Here is a 21570-nt window from a genome sequence, read left to right as displayed (position 1 = left end):
AAAGGAAAGGAATAAAAACAGCTTCAAAAATAGCACGTTGTGGGTATAATTTCTTTTTCAAGGAAAAGAAAACCTTGTGAGTTTCTTCTTGACAGTGTTGCCACTATTCGGACTGAGGAGTCCGTAATTTTGAATGGACACTATTTTACTCAATTTATAAATAGAGCGAGGAAGTATGAATACAATTAATTCAACGAGCAGGAAGTGAAGTTGCATTTAACACATTCGCAGCTCTGTGATCACCGTCAGTAGCGAATTTAAGTCTTTATTGAAAATGTGTATAAAAAATCTGCTTGTATCTTATAATTTGGATTTACAGCGTCAAAAATCATGTTAATTAAATATTCATTTCTGCATGAGTGCCTAGCCCCATAGCTGGTTACGTCGGATTAGTACGCTTTTTAAACTATATAGACTCTATATAAAATCGACAAAACTATTTATCAACCCACCAGTAAACGGCAGGAAACGGTCTTATACGTTTCATTTGGTTTTCAAAGTCATATCTAACGAACGGAAGGAGGACAACGAAACCATGGCTAAAAGTGTTTCAGCTAACAATAGCGCTATTTCACAGTCTGCTGGTTCAATAACAGTCGTAAGATTACACAGTAGTACTAAATATATAAACACGCGGATAATTCGTTTCTTGTGGGAAGCTTCAGAAAAGGACCTCAGTTTGCGTATATCAGCACCTTATTTCAAGAAACTTTAACCAAACTTTGCGATTGTATTTTTTAAGCATTTGATGCGCCGAAAACTGAGCCTGAATGTGGCGTATTTTTAGTATGCATTGAGCGTTTTCTTTAGCGTTTTGTTACGCCATACTTGTTTGTTTCGCCAAAGAATTCCATAAGTAATTGTGCCTATATTTTATGTCCAAGCTGCAACTCAATTTGGAAGTGAGCTATTAAAGGAAAGATGGAAACCACGTAGTTCAACTATTAAGTAATAATCAAAAGAGGCATACTTATCGTGTTTACTTGTTTAATGCAACACTATAAACTGCTGGCTACACTTGTATGCCGTTGGCCGTTGTCATGTATCACAAAGTCTGTATTGTCAATACGGTGATCCCCAACAAGGTGTGCACATAAAGCTGTACTGAACACAATACCATCTGTTAGACAAAAGTCCAAATAGACTTATTTTTAAAGGAACTGTCTTACGGATGTTAAGCAAATTTAGACATAAGAAAATGTGAAAAATATTGAGTGAAATTTTAAAATTACCACTTAAAAGTGTGGAGTAACAATAGCTCATTAACACAGTAAATACAAAAGAAAGAAATGGATGGACAAAAACTGATGAATGCTAAAATAGTTTGCGATACAGGTTTTTTTTAAAAACTGTTAGGCTTAACAGTTTTCAAAGTAAATTTCGTTTGTTTTTAATTTTTAATGTTAACGCCATGGAGACACATTTGTTTGTGATGAAACTATGTTTTTAACATTCAGATTCATAGAAGTAATTTCTTTGCTAACACTAAGCTTCATAGTAGGTTTTCGAAAAACTTAATGAAAAAGACTAAACTCAGCCTTAAATATTATGAAGCTATCTTGATTTTATTTTATCACTTTTTATCATTTATACGTAACTTACTAAGACATGTCTTTTATCTTTAGAGCATTATTGTCACTTGACATATCAGGATGAAGTGATTGAAGCTGTAAATTTAAGAATACTGTATGGAATATTTTAAATAGTGGAAGCACTTAAAATCCGATCAAGCTTTGTTAAAACCGGGCGTGTATTTACCCAATTTTAGACACAGGGTGTTGAAACAATGCAGATGTTTAATCTAGCTCTCTGATGTAAATGCTATGACTGCAATACGAGGTATTGACATATACGACAAATACAATGAAAAAGTAAATAAAGAAATAAGTATCAACCAGTCTCCATCCTAAATTTACTATTTTTTTTCCTGAGAATTACTGAAATAATCACTAAATACTGTTTAAAGTGAGCTGTTATACTCGGCGTGTTTTTCACTATGGTTCCGTATACATGTGACGAGTGTACTTCCACTTTGCTTTTTTATCAAAACGTTTCATAAGTTGACTTTCCATGGTGTCACGATCAGGTTCAAAAGAAACCTCGTTAAGTAATGTGACGTATGTTTTTAGCAGTTGTTCATATATTTGATCCTCCTGTATGTCACTCATAGCAACAATAGCAAAGTTGCCTGTAAGCTCACCGAGTTTTGGCTCCACGTTTTCCTCCAATTCTGAATCTTTTACGAGGCTGTTCCCGAAGTTGTTATCACAAATTCTATAATCAGTAAAGTCAAATGTTTCCAAAGCGTTTGTTCCTTCTTGTGCGTCTTGATCAAGCTCCTTTGTCGCTTTTTCTAAAAGCTTATAGTAATGAGACACCTCGGGTTCCATGGAGCTGCTGTTCGCCAGAGAACTCTCTTGCTTTTCAACATCAAGGGTGTCAAGTGCTCTGTCAAGCAAATCGTAATAATGGGACACTTCAGATTCTTGAGATAGTTCTGTTTCAGCGTTCGATTTAACGGTCCCCAAAAAGGAAGAACTATAACCAGAGCTCGAGCTTCTTCTGCTCTTGAGAAGTGTTCGAGGTTCTGCCGTTTTAAAGCGAGGGCTATCTTGGGGTGAGTTGCTCGTAGATGGTGGACATTCCTCGCCAACACTTTCGCATGATTTATTTTGTTCTCCCTGTGACGCAGTGGATGACTTCCTAGAAAATGCTCGACTATCATTAGATGATTTTGACCATACATCACTTGTGTCCTTTTCTGCTAGTTTTTCCCCTAATTCATCGTTATAAGGAGAGGTTGTCTCATCGCTTTCCATTTCAACACGGTCATTGGATAGTGACATAAATGACTCATCGTCACGAGGTGAGATTGTTTGGCAGTTTTCCACCTCAACGCGCTCATTGGCTAGTGACATGAATGAAGACCAAGCATACGAGTTTTCTTCGTCACAGTCACGACGTTGGATTTGGCTTGAGTCATCAGCGTTCTCAATCGACGAGAATGAAGCCTGAACAGCTTTCTGTGGATGGTTTTGTTCACAGATATTGTCTCGCGCTTGTTCCAACCAGTTTTCACTTAGAGACCTAAATGAAGTTGTATCACTGCTTGGTTGGTTGATACTGTTCAGGGTTTTACGATCATTAGGTGAACTACAGCCGGTTTCCGGCTCGGCGCTGGTCTCTGTTAAAATGTCAACCTTGTCTGTCCGTACAAAAAAGTATTTAAAACGCTTCATCATCATTTCCACTACTTCAGCGTCTTTTGATTTTAGATTTTCATCTGCTTGTACCTCGGCAAAGGAGTCCATGAGTATCGTCAAAAACACGTTAAGCAGTATCATAACCATGATCATCATAAACGAGAAGAAGATAATTGGTCCCAGGATACGATCGTTCTGTCTGATAATTTCAAAATCAAACGCTCCCATAACAGTATTGAACAATGTTTCAATGGTCGTAAGAAATGAGCGGTACTCGGGCAGTATGCTTCCAAACATTGCGTAAAACAGGACACTGTAAGCAAAGTAGAAAATGGAGAAGACGATCATGAAAGACATGAGTGGTGATGCAGCTGTAGAAAGAGTCTTTGTAAATACATAGATCCGGTGGTTGAATCGAATTAGTTTGAGAAGCTTCAAGTTAGCAAAGAAAACTAAAAATGCCAGCGAATACCCGAAAATCTCGTCCCATGTAATTATCTGAATAAAACTAGTAAACTTCTCTGGGTTAGACTTCATATGCTTTATCGCCCGTTGTGCGAAAACTGTCCGCTGTAGCAAAGCACCCGCGCAAGTTAATATCAGTACGATCTGAGCAATTTCAAGCCAGTTCCATGGATCTCTGTAATACTCCTTTCGCAGTTTATAAGCTTTCTTCATTTCAGTGTACATGAACACGGCGACAAAAATAGCAAGAAAAATTTCGCACACAAGCATCACAACGTGAAAGTTATTTCCGTGGGAATATAGACGGGCAACTTTGACGTTGTTAAAATAAACAATCCCATTTGTTGGAATCCATTCCGTTAAAAACGTCGCAACTCCAAACAGGTTGACTTGGGCACTGTAAATTGCGACTTCCACAAATATTGCACGAGTTCGAGAATCAATCCAGGAGTTTTCCTTCAAGGAACTCAAGTAAGCTTCTGTAACGTTGGAAACTGACAAATCAAAGGAATAACCACCCCCACCGTAAGTGCCCATGAGTCCTAAGAATGGTATGCCACCAAGTTCCTCCATGGTCTGATAAGTCCAAGGCGAGGGTGTGGCGGTTGTGTTAGATGTCGTATTTGATGTGGTATTTGCCATTACCCACCCTGTTATATAATTGTTTTTGTCCTCTTTAAAGAATGAATAGAAGTCATTGCACGCTGAGATCTTGTCTCTTAAAGGCCCAGGTACTTGACAACTCCCTGAAGGTTTGAAAAATTGAACGTAAAATTAAGTAGAAATTGAATGTCCTATGAATATGAATCGCAACATGTGCATATAGTTAACTATTAATTTTGTCTTTTCCCACGATATACCTTACCAGTTAGAAAGATAGAGTTATAATAGAATGATATTCTTCGATTAATGTTACCCCTGTGACCTTCTATTGTAGCTACACATTTTTCTTTCATGTTCAAAGTACCCACTCTTAAAGGGACAAACCTGGAGACACTCTGAGCTGACGGATGCGTGCCCCTCCAACTAGGCGTGAATTACAATCGATTGTATAGTTTTCCAAAGGGTGGCACCCTTTAGCCCAGTCTCGACTTGAAGAGGATAAACTTGGCAAAACAGTTCCTTCAATCCATGTCCAGTAGTTATCGACTCCATCCGTCTGCAAGATAAATAATAAATTCAATATTTTCGTCATCCTTTACCACACTCATCCTCGTCATCGTGATGACAATTGTAATAATCATCAAGTATTATTCTGATTTTTTGTCTTAATTGAGATAGGATGGGCATGACTGCAAATCAGTAAAATGGCTGATTACAGCTGAATCCGGATAACTCGAACCTTCAAGGGGGTTGAGTTATAAGAGATTAAATTAGTGAGAAAATAACCTGGAGAGGAACAAAAAAGGTCTCCGTTAGCGGGAGGTTCGAGTTATTGACTTTTCGAGTTATCGGGATTCAACTATCAAGACTGTGATGCAGAAATGTTCCCTTTCAACCGATGAAAGCTTTTTCTAGGACGCTTAACCTAATCATTACATTATGATTATTTTTTTGCTACTTTTTTTTTTTCTCCCCACTGGCTGTGGTTTGAGCGAATTTGAAGACCATGTGGGCTTATAGCCAAATCCTCAGTCTACAAACGCTTACCTCATACAGTTGCTGGCCGGTATACACTCCTCCAAGATAAGTATCTTCCATTGTTTTGGCAATGAAATAGGCTTGAGGATCGCGTTGTCCAAAACTTACAACAAACAGGGCAAGCAAGAAAAGCACGTATGTAATTATTTCCTTCAGAATTTGAGACATTCGTATTTCTCGTTGTCTCTGTTCTCTGGCGTTACTAAGTTCAGTAAGATCTGGCGGTTCCAATTTCGTTGAAGGATGCTTTTCGTATCTACGATGCATAAATTAAACTTATATTCAGGAAATCCTTGTTCGAAATTGCCAATTCCATGTTCACCTTCGTCCTCCTCATTATCCTCCATGTCGTCACCGTCCACATTATTTGTCTCTATTTGCTCTTGAGGTTTCTTGATCAGAAGAGCAATAAACAGTGCTAAAAACAATACTTTGATCGGCTGGCTGATAAAGATGTCTTGAACAAGAGATATCAGTAGAGAGGCAAGCCACTGGGAAGCTTTCTCTCTGCCGAACTGAAAACCGTATAAAGTAACAAAGAAAGCTGCGACAAATGAGACGGCGAAAACTCCAAACCATGCAATATACACGCACCAGTGAGGAAGTTTACGTTTCCTTCTTTTAAGCGATTCACTTTTTTTCTCATTGATTTGCAGCGTAACATTACACTCCTCTGAAACTTCAAAATCTATTTCACTTTCGTGCCAATTGTTCTGGTCTAATTCCGCAAGGAAACTTTCACTGTTGCAACTGGTTATACTCCTATTCAGCCACTGCGTTGTCTTCTGCTCCATATCAACTGTTTCAACGGGTGGCAGTCCCACAGAAATAGATTCAGGGCCTTCGCTTTGCAATTCTTCTTCTTGATCTTGCCTACGGTACCAGTGAACTATGTCTTCGAAATCTCCTTTGTAAGCCTGTGCCCTCTTTTTTGTCTTCGAATTCAGTGCGTGCGATATTTTCGCTGTCTTTTCATTTTGGGTTTTGGGGCCTATGTTCCTAAATAGCCCAGCAATGGCAATATTTACTGGGAAAATAATCAGGCTGCTTATAATTCCAATATATACCTGCCGATAAGATATGCTTAAAGGCCCCAAATTAAAGGTGATTGTGGAATCCGACTCTCCATCAAGCTGGTAGAACATTGCATTTGCTAACATGGTACAATAAAATAGAGCCAAACAGCACGAAAGGCGTTGGGCAGTGGTGAAGTTGCTCATTTTTGGCCTCATCAGCACCGAAAACCACAGATGGCTGTCTGTTATATTCTTCTGCGTGACATTGTAGAACAAATGGTTGAATGATTTTAGATCGTCTTGCCTAGCTAATGGCAACGTCCGCAGCACCTCACTGTCATCAAACTCGACAGCAAGCCACCGATTACACACAAAAACAAACACGCAATCTGTTTTCAGGTCACGTACTATTACTTGTTTTAAATACCAAGACGGGCTAGGTCCTGAGTTGTTGTGCCAAATCTTTAAGAGGGTGAGATCTCCCAAATGCTGAGAAGTGGTAAGAAGAAATGAGTCCACGCCAGATCTCTGAAAACGCACTTGGTTGGGATCTCTAAGTCGGCGTGGACCAGTCTCACCGTCCAATTCCATTAAATCAAAGCAAACGTCAGCAGTGGTTCCAGCTCCTTTTCTCATTCCTGTTAACACCAAAATCTCGTACTTGTATCGATCCGATGGCCCATTTTCTTCCAAAGGAACGGTTTCCGCCTAAGTGGAAAAAGGAGATGTGTCACGAACTCATTAAAATGCTTTTTTAAACTGTATTCAGACCCGAACTTTTTGCTCTTTGCTGTCGCCCCTGTAATGGCACATGAAAATAAGCTTTTCTTTCTTCAGTAGGAAACAATAAAAGGCGAAAGTAAAGAAGGAGATGAAAAATAAGATGGAGGAAAAGGTGCAGAAGAAGAAGGAAGAGAAGAAGTATAGCTAATGATAAGCTATAGCTAATCTTAAAAAAATTGTATTGTAAAGAAATTCTAAGCTTTCGGCTACCAGCCGGCGGCCATTAACGTATGTTGGAAATGACATGAATATAAGAATATATTCAGTATGAAAGTGCGAAAAATGACAAAATAAACCTGTTAAAAAGAAAGTTAAATGAGAAATGCTAATTAAAAAATGAGCATTGCAGAGGTAGCGGCAAAGAGTTATTATTTTTTAGGCTTCAGTAGTAGCAGCCTTTACAGAAGCGAAAGCAATAGAGAAAGCGAGGAAGCGGAAGTATCGGTGGAGGTTACAGTAGTGGTGGTAGTGGCAGTGTTAGTTGTGGTAGTGGTATTGGTACTGGTACTAGGAAGTAGTCGTAGTTGTAGTAGCAATAGCAGCAGCAGCAGCAGCAGCAGTAACGGTAGCGCACGGTGGTGTAGCGTTAGCGGTAGTAGTGGTAGTGGTACTAGGTGGTAGTGGGAAGAGTAGCAGAAGAAAATATTTACCTTCTTTGCATTTCGAATGTCACGTCTTCTAGCCCAAATAAGCAGCAGAATGTAGACGCCTAAAATAGATAACACTACAGTAAAAACCATCGGGTTCTCAGACAATTCCACGAACCCTTTCATAGCCTTACGAAAGTCAATGACATTTGGCTCGACAAACACTTGTGCTGCAAACGATGTAAGATGATTGCAAAGGCATTGAACCTCTGTAGATGTTGTTTCCGGACCAGCCTATAAAGCAACGTCCATACGTTAGAAAAGCGAAGTGAGTCTTTTCTGATGATTAAAAATTAACAAATGCGATCGACATAAATTTTTAACGTTTCATTTCAGACCAATTACAGACACAATTCTAACAAAAGTTCCGACTATCAAACGTTTCAGCTTAATTTTCTAAAGACGAATTTAAATGTCTTGTTTATATTGTAATTTAAAGTATAATTTCGTATAATGGCAAGTATATGACTGGCGAATGCAGAAAGAAGTTTAACCCAATTCTTTGCATTTTCTTTGTTTTTAATTTCTCTTGGGATTTACAATGACGTACAATCGTCCCCAGAGAAATTGAAAACAATGGTTTTGCAAAAATTTTTGGGGGTAAACAAAGTGTTTTATAGGATGGCGAAAAAAGGGAATGCACCACGTTAGTTATTTATCACCTCATATCTAACGCGTGCGCATGGAATAACTACTCCAAAAACCCATTAGATAGATTTTGGAAGTAGATTTCTTTAACAAAAAGTAGTCATTTAACTACACTTACCCTGCATCCATCCAGACTCCACCCTTCTAGTTCCTCAATCCAGAAAAGGCACTTTAACCTTGATGTTTTGAGACTGTAGGAAACATTGGCACTTATTGTCTCCTCCGAGGAACTGTGGACCGTAGTCTTTGCTTGCACTTGGATGTAGTAAGTTCCTTCGGTCAGTAAACTAGATTCCAGCAGTAATAGCTTTCTTCCTTTTCCATCAAAAGACCACGAAGCCAGATAATCTTGTACGGATGGTCTCTTTCCATGTGCTACCATAATTGTCCATTTAGAATGAGTTTCATTGTGGGAAAGAAACTCGATAGCTACAGCTACGTCGGAAAAGCTGTTCGTAAAAGTATGAAATTGAGATGATGCATCATCTAGTTTTAGCAAAAAGGTCTCTTCATCAGAATCAAAAGGGCGTTCCTTATGGTGTATTCTGATGTCAATTTCATTTTTAAGCCGCTTATTGAAAACTTGCTTCCGTTAGAGCTTTTTACTTCCAAAGCAACCACTGATGAGGTAATATTATCATCGCCACATTGTTTGTATGGATTCTCTTCAAAGGCCAGCATCTGTAATTAAATTAATAAAAACAACTGCAACAACGCTCTTCAGTTTGTGAACATGTTTCGAAGTTTCAAACATCGTAATCAGCCATAATGAGTATGTAGTAAGGTTTACAAAATGATCGTTATTATACAGCTAATTGAGAAAGGTTGTCGGAAAAAATCACAAAAGCGCACGCGACAAGACCAAAAGGTGGTATGGGTATTTACTTGAATTCTGCATATTGGCCTAGAGAAAATGTACAAATTTGTATTTTTGCACGTGAAGATTTTGTTTTTCCTCTCAGGAGGCCTTTTTCTGTAGCTTAACTTTCACTGTCGCATGTATTTGAGTTTAGAAAATTCTTTTAGAATTCAGGGGGCTAAAAGTACCTTGTCTTTACATGTCTGAAGAGAAAGAAATCGTGCAAATTCGAGTTTCTCATGCCGCCATCTTACTGGTATTCAGCACGAAGAGCAGCTCTCCGCTTCTACCCATACTACCTTTCGGTATTGTGGCGTGCAATTTTGTGCTTTTATCCGACAACCTTTCTCGAATAAGCTATACATATAACTGCCTATACAATGAGCCCTTTATAAATTCAAATATACGTAAAATGAAAAACCCCTTAATTCTTTAGTGTCTATCCGGCTTACAGGTTTTCTGTGGTTTTCGTATTTCTGTAATGCATAAACAAGTATTCCAAAAAAAAATGGATTCTGCCACTTTTTTGCTGTGAAATCGAGCTTCAAAGTTCCCATTTCGGCCACGCCAAAAGAAGTTCACCGCGTAATCGAGGGTTGATGACGAGTGACATCATACCAGGAACCGTCTCGAAGTGTTTGCATTTGTTTATTTGTTTTACAACCACAACATAAGGTTTGTTTTTCCCGAGAATTCTTCGAGTTTGGATGAAATACTCACACAACAGCGATTTCTTATCTGAAGAATACGAGACTTGCAGTTCATCTAATTCGAGCGAAGAGATCGAGTCCGGAGAACTCGAATCGTTCGCTTGCACTGCAGTAGAAGATGAGAGTAACAAAGAAGAAGGCGCCTTATACTTTCAAGAACCTCTAGCGGACGATGCATGGATAGAAGAATATAATCGAGAGAGGCAAATTATTGAAGAGAGGGAACGAGAATTACAAAACCGTCTAAACAGAGTCGTGATATTAGACACATTCTGGTATATAGATACTTTTTCCAAACACTCACTCCGCTCGTTAAATTTGCATTTTGTACGCAAATTAACTCCAGAAAGCTTTGAATGGAAACTTGACGCGTCGCGAAACTTTCAACGACGGACGGAAATCGATCTGCATTCGCAGGCTGTATACCTTTTAATTATCTTTACAGATGTGATACGAAAACGAAAACGAGAACAAGCACTATCATTCCCGAAAAATTGTCCTTGACACTCGCACAGCTCATTGAATTCGAATGTTGTATGCTTGCAAGCTTTGTTTGTTTTGAATCGAAACTTGTCGCGTCGGTAGACTTCAATTTGGCGCGTGGGCTGTTTATTTTGGCGACTTTTGTATACAACAAATAATATAGCCGTCGCATTTGCCTGTTGAATTTTCTATTGCTTTTTAGCTTGAAAACAATAACAAATCCTACGGGCAAATGCGACGGCTATTTGCATATGTTGCAAATAAATGTGCCCTAAGTCGATACGCACTTGAACAAGTGGAACTCGACTTAAAGATTAATATTAATAAACATGTTTATTACTTTTATTAGTCCTTCTTATAACACCTTTATAAAAATATGTGCTACTTTAGTCCTTCTTGTTACAGCCTTATCAAAATACGAGCGACTTTTCACGCGTTTAGCAATTCCGACAACACGCGCTTATGATAAGTGCGACTGATTGTCTCAAAAAACTATTAACAAAAAAAGTCATAACCTATCGATTTTTTACTTTTATAACTTAGGAAAACCTTTTCTTTTTATTGTGACAATGCTTACTTTAGGCCGTGAAAGCTTTGATTAACTTTTCATTGTACGCACTTTAATCAAGCAATAGCGCTTGCGGAGACCGATCGATAAAATTATAACTTCACATGTATGGGAGTTGAAACCCTGAAAAGCTACGTACGAACGCAGTCACGTCGATTTTAAAGGTCACATTTTAATAAGACTTGAAGAACAAGACTTCGTCTGGAAAACTCTTCTTCTTTGAAAGTATCCCGGTGAAATCTTGGCACAGGAACAATGCCAATATCATATTTGATCAGTTGGCATTTGAGATTTTCAAAGGAATGTCTTCTTGTAATATCCCTGGGAGCGAAGTGGCAAGAGCAGACGGCGGACCAAGCACTCGGATCAGTCCACTTTGCACGTTACACGAAGTCCAACTAATTTTTCCTTCTAGCCTTTGGTTCTGTTCTCACAACACCCCAAAATGCATCGCAATACCCTTTTCGGCGTTTGGAGTATTTAAGCATTCCGCAACAACGCATCTATCTGGCATATTTCAACCGACAATATCTCCTCGCGATTACAGAAGTAATGAGGACTTCAACTGGCGGTAAGATTTCGCGGTTCCTGATCTGACGTCACAGCCGGTTTGGAACCCAGGCTTTTTCTTGTCTTGACTCCCGGTCAACTCCTTTGGGCGTGACCGAAACGGGAACTTTAAAGCTTGATTTCACAGCGAAAAAGTGGCGGAATCCAAAAAAAAATTTGGAATACTTATTAATGCATTACAGAGATACGAAAACCACAAAAAACCTGTAGGACGGATATACACTTTAAGCTAAATTTTCGCTTTGAATCGATCTATCAAATTTCTTTTTACTCTGGTTTGAAATCACTGCCTGGTGCTCCTCTCAACCCCCTCTTTACTATTTTTGTCAGCTATTCTGCTTATGGCATGGAGTTTTGCATACCTGAAGATTTACTGCATTATCGCCCGTTAGGTTCTTCTCTGGAAACATTTCCTCTTTGGGAAGCTTGAACATTCCAAGGTCATGCTCGATCTTCGAATCGTTCAAAGAGTCAACAAGGGTCTTCCGAAGTCTTGCTGCTATTTCTGTAGTATTAATAACTGTGTCTGCATCACCCGGTGTTTTAGCTTTCAAAACCGCCATACACATATTGTTTATCGCTTGCAAGATTGTGCTGGAAACATTTCCACTCCTCTCCTTTGTAGAAAAATAAAAGTCAGAAAGAAAGTGAGACAGTTTTACACATGAATTTTGGTCCATTTTACAGACCTTAAAGAAATGATTCAGCATAAAAAGAGTACATGGTATATTACTATCAAGCTTTACAGAAGGTACGATAGTCCTGCTCTATCTCAGGGCTAGTTTAAGTGGAGAAAGGGTAACCTTTCTAGAAACCACCCACTAGAAAGGTCAAAAGAAAGGACTATCTTGTCAGTTAAATCTACGAAATACTAAAGCCTCCGTGCAATCGGTTAATATAGTTAATGGTCTGGGTCTGTTTTTTTTTCTTTTGATTTACTTCACTTTTTTGAGGCGGGGGGAGGGGGGGGGGGAAGCGTCTGGCTGATTCTCAACATCGTATTTTGGTGACTTCCACTGCTATGTTTGTTATACCTTATTTTTATGTTTACGTTATCCAATTTTCTTTTTTGTCAGCGCTGACCTGTTTTTAAAACATCTCTGTTGTTTCCTAGAGCCGATTATTACAGTGTTTTGCAGAATGTTCACCAGATGAAAATGTAAACAGCCACTAAAAAAGCGATCTTTATGAACTAAACCATATTAAAAAAGAAACTGAGCAACATCAAATAAAACCATAAATAAACAAAACAGAAAAAGGTCAAAGAATATTCAGTGGCACCTCCCTTGAATGTTCGAAAGTGGCAAGTCATGAGAAACAAAACAAATGGTTTGAAGGTTTTGAGATATTTACTTTGATTTTGTCATCACAACTATGGACTATACCATCACGGCTTATTGAAGGACCACTCGACACGCTGTCCAGTAAGTTGGCAGTGCTTTTAAAACTGTCTCCGTCATCCTTTCCAGGAACGATATTGGTGCATCTGTCCTTTCCGAAACGGCTTCAACTATGTCATTCAGTAAACTGGCACTTTCGTCCTGGGACAGAAAAAAAAATTGATTTTAGTGAGAGGAAGAAACTCTACGGAGGAGTACCATCAATAAATGGAAAACCTGCTTCGCTTTTCTTTTATCGTTAACATTTTTAAGGGCGATGTTAAACTCTCGACGATCTAAACACTCGGCAAGTGCGAAAAGCTCTTGGCTGCGGCTGTTGCTTCTCTGCACTACTTTTCTGTTCTTCAAAATTACCGCGTGCTCTCCGTTGAGTAGAGTATTCAGTGCTCTACTCAACGGTGCACTCCGATACGTTTACTATGACTTTCTTTGGTCAATTTGGCGAAAATTTCCATAGCTATAGTAAGTACAGAACTTACTTCGAGTAATAAGCGTTCTGCATGCATCACCCAGTGCCATAATAGCCCGGGGGGGGGGGCACCCGGTACATTGTTGGGTGGGGGTGTGCCGCTGGGAATTTGAAGCCCTTGCCCTATACCAGACCATGTTCAGCTGATTTTTGCAACCCTATACTAGACTAGACACTGAAAATCCTTACCCTATCCCAGACTTGCATTTTGTTAGAACTGTATCATTATCAGTGTTTTAATGGAAAACCATCTGTGAACAACGATGCCGCGATGATTTTATTTACGTTTAGGAAAGCCTCTTTCTCTTCCGAGTTTCTGGACTATATTCGTCATACCGTCGATCGGTTTCCCGGCAAATGCTACCCTTTTCTATACCAAAACTCTCTGATTTCTATACCCTATCCCAGACTAAACTGCTTGAAAACCATACCCTTCACAGCGGCACATACCTATATAGCTCATGTATGGGAGTGCCCCCCCCCCCCCCCCCGGGCATAATAGCCAAATTTGCAAACATGTAGTAACCTCTAGCTGATCGCTATTTCCTCAGTAACTACAACTGACAACCACAAACCCAAACAAACAAACGAACAAACAGGCAAAGCCTTAACACTTAACTAACCTAAACTAACGCAAATGAAACAAAGTTGCTTTCATAATGCAAAACATTTTACCCTTGCATTTAATGTCAGCACATCTTTATTCGCGGTGGCCGTCTCGAGTGTATCACTGATGACCAGAAAGTCATTAACAGTTGTTGTACCACTATTTGTTATAATACTTGTGACAAGAGATAACTTGGATATACTCTTTTCAATGATCTGGAAAAAAAACCAGAAAGTATCAGCTATAGATTGAATCATGTTTAAAACTTCTATTGATTTATCGAGTAGAAAAAAGGAAGCAGATATTCACTCGCAACTAGATAAATGAAGAGTGAAGATTATTATTCAACTTACTTATAGCCTAGGCTGATTATTAATAGAAATGAGGATACTTTCGATTGAATAGCATATATTTTCTGTCTTTTTTTTTTAATTGTACCCGGGCAAACTATCATAGTCGATAGAAACCGAAAGTGAGCCGTCTTATTGTTTAAGCATAACCCACTGGCCGATCGATTAAACACCTGTGATTTCTTAAGGTTTTAATCGATAAAATTCAGTGAAATCTGGGCGCGCACTCCGAAAGCCGTCTATCGATCAATAGGTGTCACCTGTGAAGCCAATCAGATTGCATGATTACCTAATAGACGGTCAGTGGGTTATGCTAAAATTTAATGGAAGACCCAACTTACTGTAGCGTGCTTAATTTGTTCTGGTGAAATCGTTGCTTTGGTGGGTGTCGGTGTCACGTCTGGAGATATTGTGCCAGCTTCCGTTGTTTCACCTTCCCCTTGTTTGGTGTCTAGCCCGCGCTGGTTGGTTTGATAACTGTTCCTGCTGTTGTTTGAGGGGTTGTCTCCTCGCTGGAGAGTGTAAGCTGCGCCAAGGTGTTCGCTAAATTCTGGGTCAACTCTCTAGCTTCCTCCTCGTTGTTGATAACAGTGGCATTTTCGGAATCTAAGTCACTCATCAAATCATTAAGATCCACTGGAGCTCGTTCACCTTCTTTGATCTAAGTAGAAAAGAGTGAAAACATAAAAAACATATTCATCCATAACAACGCCAAGCGTAGCACCATGATTGTCTCAGTTCTACGTATCTTAACAGAGATAATTGTTGTACTTCTTTTTAAATAGAATGGATTAATCACGGTATAGTTGGCATAGAGTTGACAATAAAAAACATGTTTAAAGAGATCCATAGAAGACCCCCCCCTCCCCCCCCCCCCCCTCCCCCACAAGGGTGAACACACAAAGATTATTACTGTTGTGAGTTGAATCGCGAGGGATAGAAGGACGAATTAAGCGATTGTTCAGCTTTTACATAGCAAACTCCGCCCTAAAATCGTTTTAACTTTGTACCTGGTGCGAACCTCCCAATGGTTTATCAAATGAACATGCCTCGACAAACAATTATTCACCTCAGTGGCGGTGAATGTGGCGGATATCAGGTTACCTCGCCGCGAAATTTAGTATATACCACAACTAGCGGACCAAACACTGTCATGGTATAATTGCCTGGATTTGACAGGATAAATTGAAATTCTCTATTTTATTTATTTTTATTTGCATCTGCTATCTTATTCGTAATTTGGATTTTACAGACAAGTCGTCAGACGGGTTATGGCAGGGATTGTTTGGGAGAGAGGGCCTCAATTAGAAGGTAATATTTTCTAGCTCGTTCATTGTTACCTTTTTATGCAATAGTGGGACGCACTCTAAGAGGCACTCTAAGACGCACTCTAAGACGCACTCTAAGAGTTGCGGTTCCACTAGACCTCTGCCCGAGGTAACCCCGTGGGTAATTCCCTTGGGTTGGGATCGGTTTGGGTTTCCGGTCAGGTTAAGTCCTCCGGTTACATTGCAAATAATTACCCGAGGTCAACTTTCGACCTTGCAGTGTAGCGGGATTTGTTGATTTCCATGCAAATAATATGGATATTGAGAGTATGGTGCCGATGAATCTTGCTCCCGATTTCTTTGGAATAAAAAACCATTTTACAAAGGCCCATCTTGTTGAGAATCCTCTGGTCTAAAGTTGCTGTGGAAAATAGTAAAAAAACAAAAACAATAAGAAAACTATGCCGTGCTACGATAAATCAGATCAATGGGGTATTCTGAGCAAAGACGAGTAAAATATACTCACAGTGAACCTCGAAAGTTGGCCGTGTTTGATGCCGCGTGTCTTGTATTTAGTACGTGCCAGGATATTTGCCGCGATTTTTTGCGCAGCACCACAAAAATGTGCCCAGCATGTGCTGCGGTTTCCGGATTTACTTTTTTCTTTCACCCGATTGGCTGAACTACTCTTGTGGTTAGATAAACCACTGATAAACCCTACTACTTGGTTCGGGAAACGTCATGGATAATTCTTTTGTTCTTTTTGATGTATCCATAGTGATTTCCCATGGGCGGAATCACTGCGGGAATAGAGGTCACACACAAATACAGACTTCCCGTGGGTAAAGTCTCAGTTTTCCGTGGGTAAAAGCTCTAGTGGAACCGCAAGGAACATAACTTTCAAGCGAAATTTAATTCGTCCTTAAGCAGATTCAATTATTGGCAGCATGTATGCTGATATGGACCTGATGATGGTAGATAAAGACAAAAGCCGACCATAATACCGGCAGCTGCGTGCCCTACTCCTTTTTAGAAATAATTCCTGCTTTTATTGCCGTTAATTGCGTTCGGGAATATAAGCATATTATTAGGCATGCGCCTGCATGTGAAAGTTGTCCTTTGCGTTATTATTCCTTGCACGTGACTTCCTCTTTAACTTTTCAAAAAATCAAACTAAAAAAAAAAAAAAAATTGCTTTATTTTGAGAGGAAGCCACATCAGCGCTAGCTGGTTTTCATGCGGGTCCTCTGTCCAGGTCGAATTGGAATTTGGAAGTGTTGGTTTTTCAGGAGGGAGGAAAACCGGAGAACCCGGAGAAAAACCCTCGGAGCGCTAGCAAGGCGAGAACCAACAACAAACTCAACCCACATATGGCACCAGGCCAGAATCGAACCCGGGCCACATTGGTGGGAGGCGAGCGCTCTCACCACTGCGCCACCCCTGCTCCTTAGATTCGAAGAAAATATGTCCCGCATGCCCCGTGCATGATAAAATAGCTGTTATAGAAAACGAGTACAAGTCAGGTGACGGACTTACGGGAGTTTATCACTTATCTTTTGGACCATCTATCTATGGATTGAAGGCTTGCCAACCCCTTCCCTGCGGCTTTGGATGAATAGCGTCTTTGGCATACCTCATGCCTGAAAAGGGCCCGTTATTAATTTTTGCTCCTTCAATACTTGTAAGAATAAAATATTATTATGGTATACACTGACGAAATCCTTAACTGCTGAACTGCATGAAACGAACTACACGAAAAGGAACAGACAGAAACCAGCTACAATTGTGCAAAAAAAAAAAAGAATTACAAAATATACCTTGTCCGTCGCGCTTAATCTAAATGGGAATTGACAAACTTCTGGGATTTTTAAGCATATTTGAAAAAATATACTACTTTGCATAAAATATCTATGAGTTGACAGAAATTAATGTTTGCATTATTTCTATCCCTTGTGGTCTGTTTTCATTTTCCCAATTTTCTAAGGAACACACAAAACGCAGTCCGTGGACGACAGTGAGCCTTTTTGACCTGGTAAAAGAAAATACAGCTTTAAATAGTTATTTACACCTTATCTTAGTAAATCTGCGTTGGAATAAGGAAGCGTACTGGAAGGGTAGGGGGAGGGGCAGTTATATATTTTTATTCTTTTTTTGTTACTGATTTCATTATTATTTTTTGACACTTTTTCATCTTTTTTCTTTAACAGGGAAAGAAACAAGCAAGTAACTGACTATGAGACAGTGAATCTTTATTTTCGCTTAATACAGGATTGTATCAATCATTCACACGGAAATGGTTCTGAAGCACGGCGAAAGTCTTTGTTCTTGTTTTTGTTCGCTTTTCTGGCCTTGAACGTGCGCAAAACACAATAGGTTGCGGCGTGTGTCCATTCAACTAAACAAGGCGTTACGGTTACTTAATTCAACCGTAGTATGGCCATTACAGTGCAAACAACTGTTGTGGGCCTTAACAACATCTGGCATCTTTACAGGTCATATTAACGTTCCTTTTACCGTTTCTGTTAATTGCTGATTACTATCTCATCAGCTGAGCATTCGATGATTGTAGCTTTAATTACCCTGATCCCAAGACCTCCTGTCCGGTGTAAACCACAATTGAAATAGTACATGATTATCCACTTTATCTGGCGCCGGCTGCAAACAAAGCTTTATATGGTAAAGCTAATGTACCCTTATTTCTAACCGGCTCCAAAAGTCCATTGACGAAATCACCGATAACATCAAAACACGGAAATAACTTCAAATATTGCGATAAATAAATAAAATTTTCAGCTTTGGAGCAAACTATCTTTAAAGCGGAGGCTGGTTAAACTATTTATCGAAATGCTGGATAAATAGCACATCTTGGGGGAGTTTTAAGTTACATGTTACGTAAAATGTTGTCGTACGTGATCCAAGTGACTTCCTGTTATGTAAGCTGAGACCAAAATAACTTCGCCCGCTATTCTTTTTTGTTTCACAAACAGAACCTTATAAGATAGAGCTTACCGTGCCCTGTTGAACTCTTTTCAGCTCCATCACTTAATCGTGCTGCGCGTCTTCGAAAGACGTGCTTTAAATAATAATTAACTAAAGACAATTACCATGTGCGCAATGACTGATAATTGTGTTGACGCGGAAATAGCTCAAAGAAAAGAGATAAAAAAACAGCTTCAAAAATAGCACGTTGTGGGTACAATTTCTTCTAAAGGAAAAAAAAACCTTGTAAGTTTCTTCTTGATGGTGCTGCCACTGTTGTGGCTGAGTAGTCGGTAATTTTGAAGGACGCCATTTTACTCACTTTGGAAATAGAACGAGGAAGATCCCAGGAAGATGAATATAATTAATTCAACGAGCGGGAAGTGAAAGTGAATTGAACACTGACCGCTTCAACACATCCGCAGCTCTGGGTGATTATCTTCTCTGACAAATTTAATTCAATGTCGAAAAGTTGTAGAACAAATCTGTAATATAATATGGATTTGCAACGTCAAAAAATATTAATTATATATTCCTCTCTGCATGGGTGCCTATAGCCTCGCAGCTGGCTATGCCGAATTAGTCCGTTTTGAAGGGTTTGCAGTAATTTAAAACTATATAAAATGGACAAACTATTTATCAACCCACGGGTAAATGGCAGAAACCAATATTATACGTTTCGTTTGTTCATCATTAGAGAGCTAGACTCTGATATACGTACATTTGTAGTGGTCACGTTTCGTTTGGTTTTCAAAGTCATACCTAACGAACAAAGGAGAAGAATGAAACCATGGCTAAAAGTGTTTCAGCTAACAATAGCGCTATTTCACAGTCTGCTGGCTCAATAACATAGTCGTACGTTTACACAGCGGCACTAAATATAGAAACACGCGGTAAATTCGTTCCTTGCGGGAAGCTTCAGGAAAGGACCTCTGCGTATATCAGCAACTTATTTCTAGAAACTTTAACCAAACTTTGCAATTGTATTTTTTTAAATCGCGAACATTTGATGCGCCGAAAAAGCCTGAATGTGGCTTATTTAATGGAAGAAATATGAAGAAAATTTCGTGTAATAAGGTAATTGCGTAAGTCCAAGAAACAGAAAGTATGCATTGAGTGTTCTCTTTAGCGTTTCGTTACGCCATACTAGCTTGTTTGTTTTGGTCAAATTATCCCATAAGTAATTGTGACTATATTTTTTGCCCAAGCTACAACTCAATTTGGAAGTGAGCTATTAAAGGAAAGATGAAAATCGTGTGGTTCAACTATTAAGTAATAATCAAAAGAGGCACACGTATCGTGTTTACATGTTTAATGCAACATATAAATATTAAAATACAAGTTAGTAATATTTACGTAACTCTCACTGCTGGGTACACTTTTATGCCGTTGGCCGTTGTCATGTATCACAAAGTCTGTTTAATGATATCACATGCAAAGTCTGTATTGTCAATACGGTGATCCACAAGCAAGATGTACAGATAAAGCTGTACTGAAAACAATACCCTCTGTTAAACAAAAGTCAAAATAGACTTATTTTTAAAGGAACTGTCTTACGGATGTTAAGCAAATTTAGACATAAGAAAATGTGAAAAATATTGAGTGAAATTTTAAATTACCACTTAAAAGTGTGAAGTAACAATAGCTCATTAACACAGCAAATACAAAAGAAGGAACAGATGGACAAAAACTGATGAATGCTAAAATAGTTTGTGATACAGGTTTTTTAAAAACTGTTAGGCTTAACAGTTTTCAATGTAAATTTCGTTTGTTTTTAACTTTTAATGTTAACGCCATGGAAACACATTTGTTTGTGATGAAACTATGTTTTTAACATTCAGATTCATAGAAGCAATTTCTTTGCTAACACTAAGCTTCATAGTAGGTTTTCGAAAAACTTATTGAAAAAGACTAAACTCAGCCTTAAATATTATGAAGCTATCTTGATTTGATTCTACCACTTTTTATCATTTATACGTAACTTACTAAGACATGTATTTTATCTTTTGACATATCAGGATGAAGTGAGTGAAGCTGTAAATTTAAGAATACTGTATGGAATATTTTAAATAGTGGAAGCACTTAAAATCCGATCAAGCTTTGTTAAAACCGGGCGTGCATTTACCAAATTTTAGACACAGGGTGCTGAAACAATGCAGATGTTTAATCTACCTCTCTGATGTAAATGATATGACTGCAATACGAGGTATTGACATATACGACAAATACAATGAAAAAGTAAATAAAGAAATAAGTATCAACCAGTCGCCATCCTAAATTTACCATTTTTTCCTGAGACTTACTGAAATAATCACTAAATACTGTTCAAAGTGAGCTGTTATATTATCTAGCGTTGAATACAAAGCCTTATATGGCAATTAAAAGCTAATGCACCCTTTCTTATTGGCTTCTCAGTCCATTGACGTAATCACCGTCAACAGCAGAACACGGAAATAACTTGAAATATAGCATGATAAAAATAAATGTCTCTGCCATGGAGCAACCTATCTTTGAATCAAAGGTTTGTCGATCTCTTCCTCGTAATTCTAGATAAAAAACACATTTTGGGAGAGTTTTAATCGCATGTGAAAATGTTGTTTTCCACGATCCAAGTGACTTCCTGTTATGTAGGCAGAGACCAAAATAACTTTGTCTTTACTTCTGTTGTGTTTCATAACTAGAACCTTATAAGGTAGAGATTATGCGCCCTTTCGAACCGTTTTTAGCCCCATCACTTAATCGTACACGGCCACACGTGCGTCTTTGGAAGACGTGCTTTAAATACTAATTAATTAAAGACAATAACCGTACACCCATTATCACTAATGATTGCGTTGGCGCGGAAATAGCTTAAAGTGTATATGACATGAAAAATATTTTCTGCTTATTTGAAAGGCCTTTCGA

The 21570-nt window shown here is 38.8% G+C and overlaps 1 pseudogene across 1 annotated transcript; it reads right to left on the bottom strand.

Annotated features, from left to right (window-relative positions):
• Positions 1–1162: 1162 nt before the first annotated feature.
• Positions 1163–18726, bottom strand: LOC144654058 (polycystin-1-like protein 2; annotated as a pseudogene). Its single transcript, XR_013570865.1, has 10 exons — positions 18697–18726; positions 14761–15080; positions 14138–14284; positions 12947–13134; positions 11956–12210; positions 8522–9084; positions 7759–7989; positions 5319–7033; positions 4656–4827; positions 1163–4414 (listed from the first exon to the last, which is right to left on the bottom strand). The product of XR_013570865.1 is annotated as a polycystin-1-like protein 2 (transcript).
• Between the last annotated feature and the right edge of the window lie 2844 nt (positions 18727–21570).

Source organism: Oculina patagonica, chromosome 5 (genome assembly GCF_052425735.1).
Source record: "Oculina patagonica isolate OP01 chromosome 5, crgOcupat, whole genome shotgun sequence".
Taxonomy (NCBI): Eukaryota; Metazoa; Cnidaria; class Anthozoa; order Scleractinia; family Oculinidae; genus Oculina; species Oculina patagonica.
Note: the sequence above shows the minus strand (reverse complement) of the source record. Positions and strands in the feature narration are given on the sequence as shown.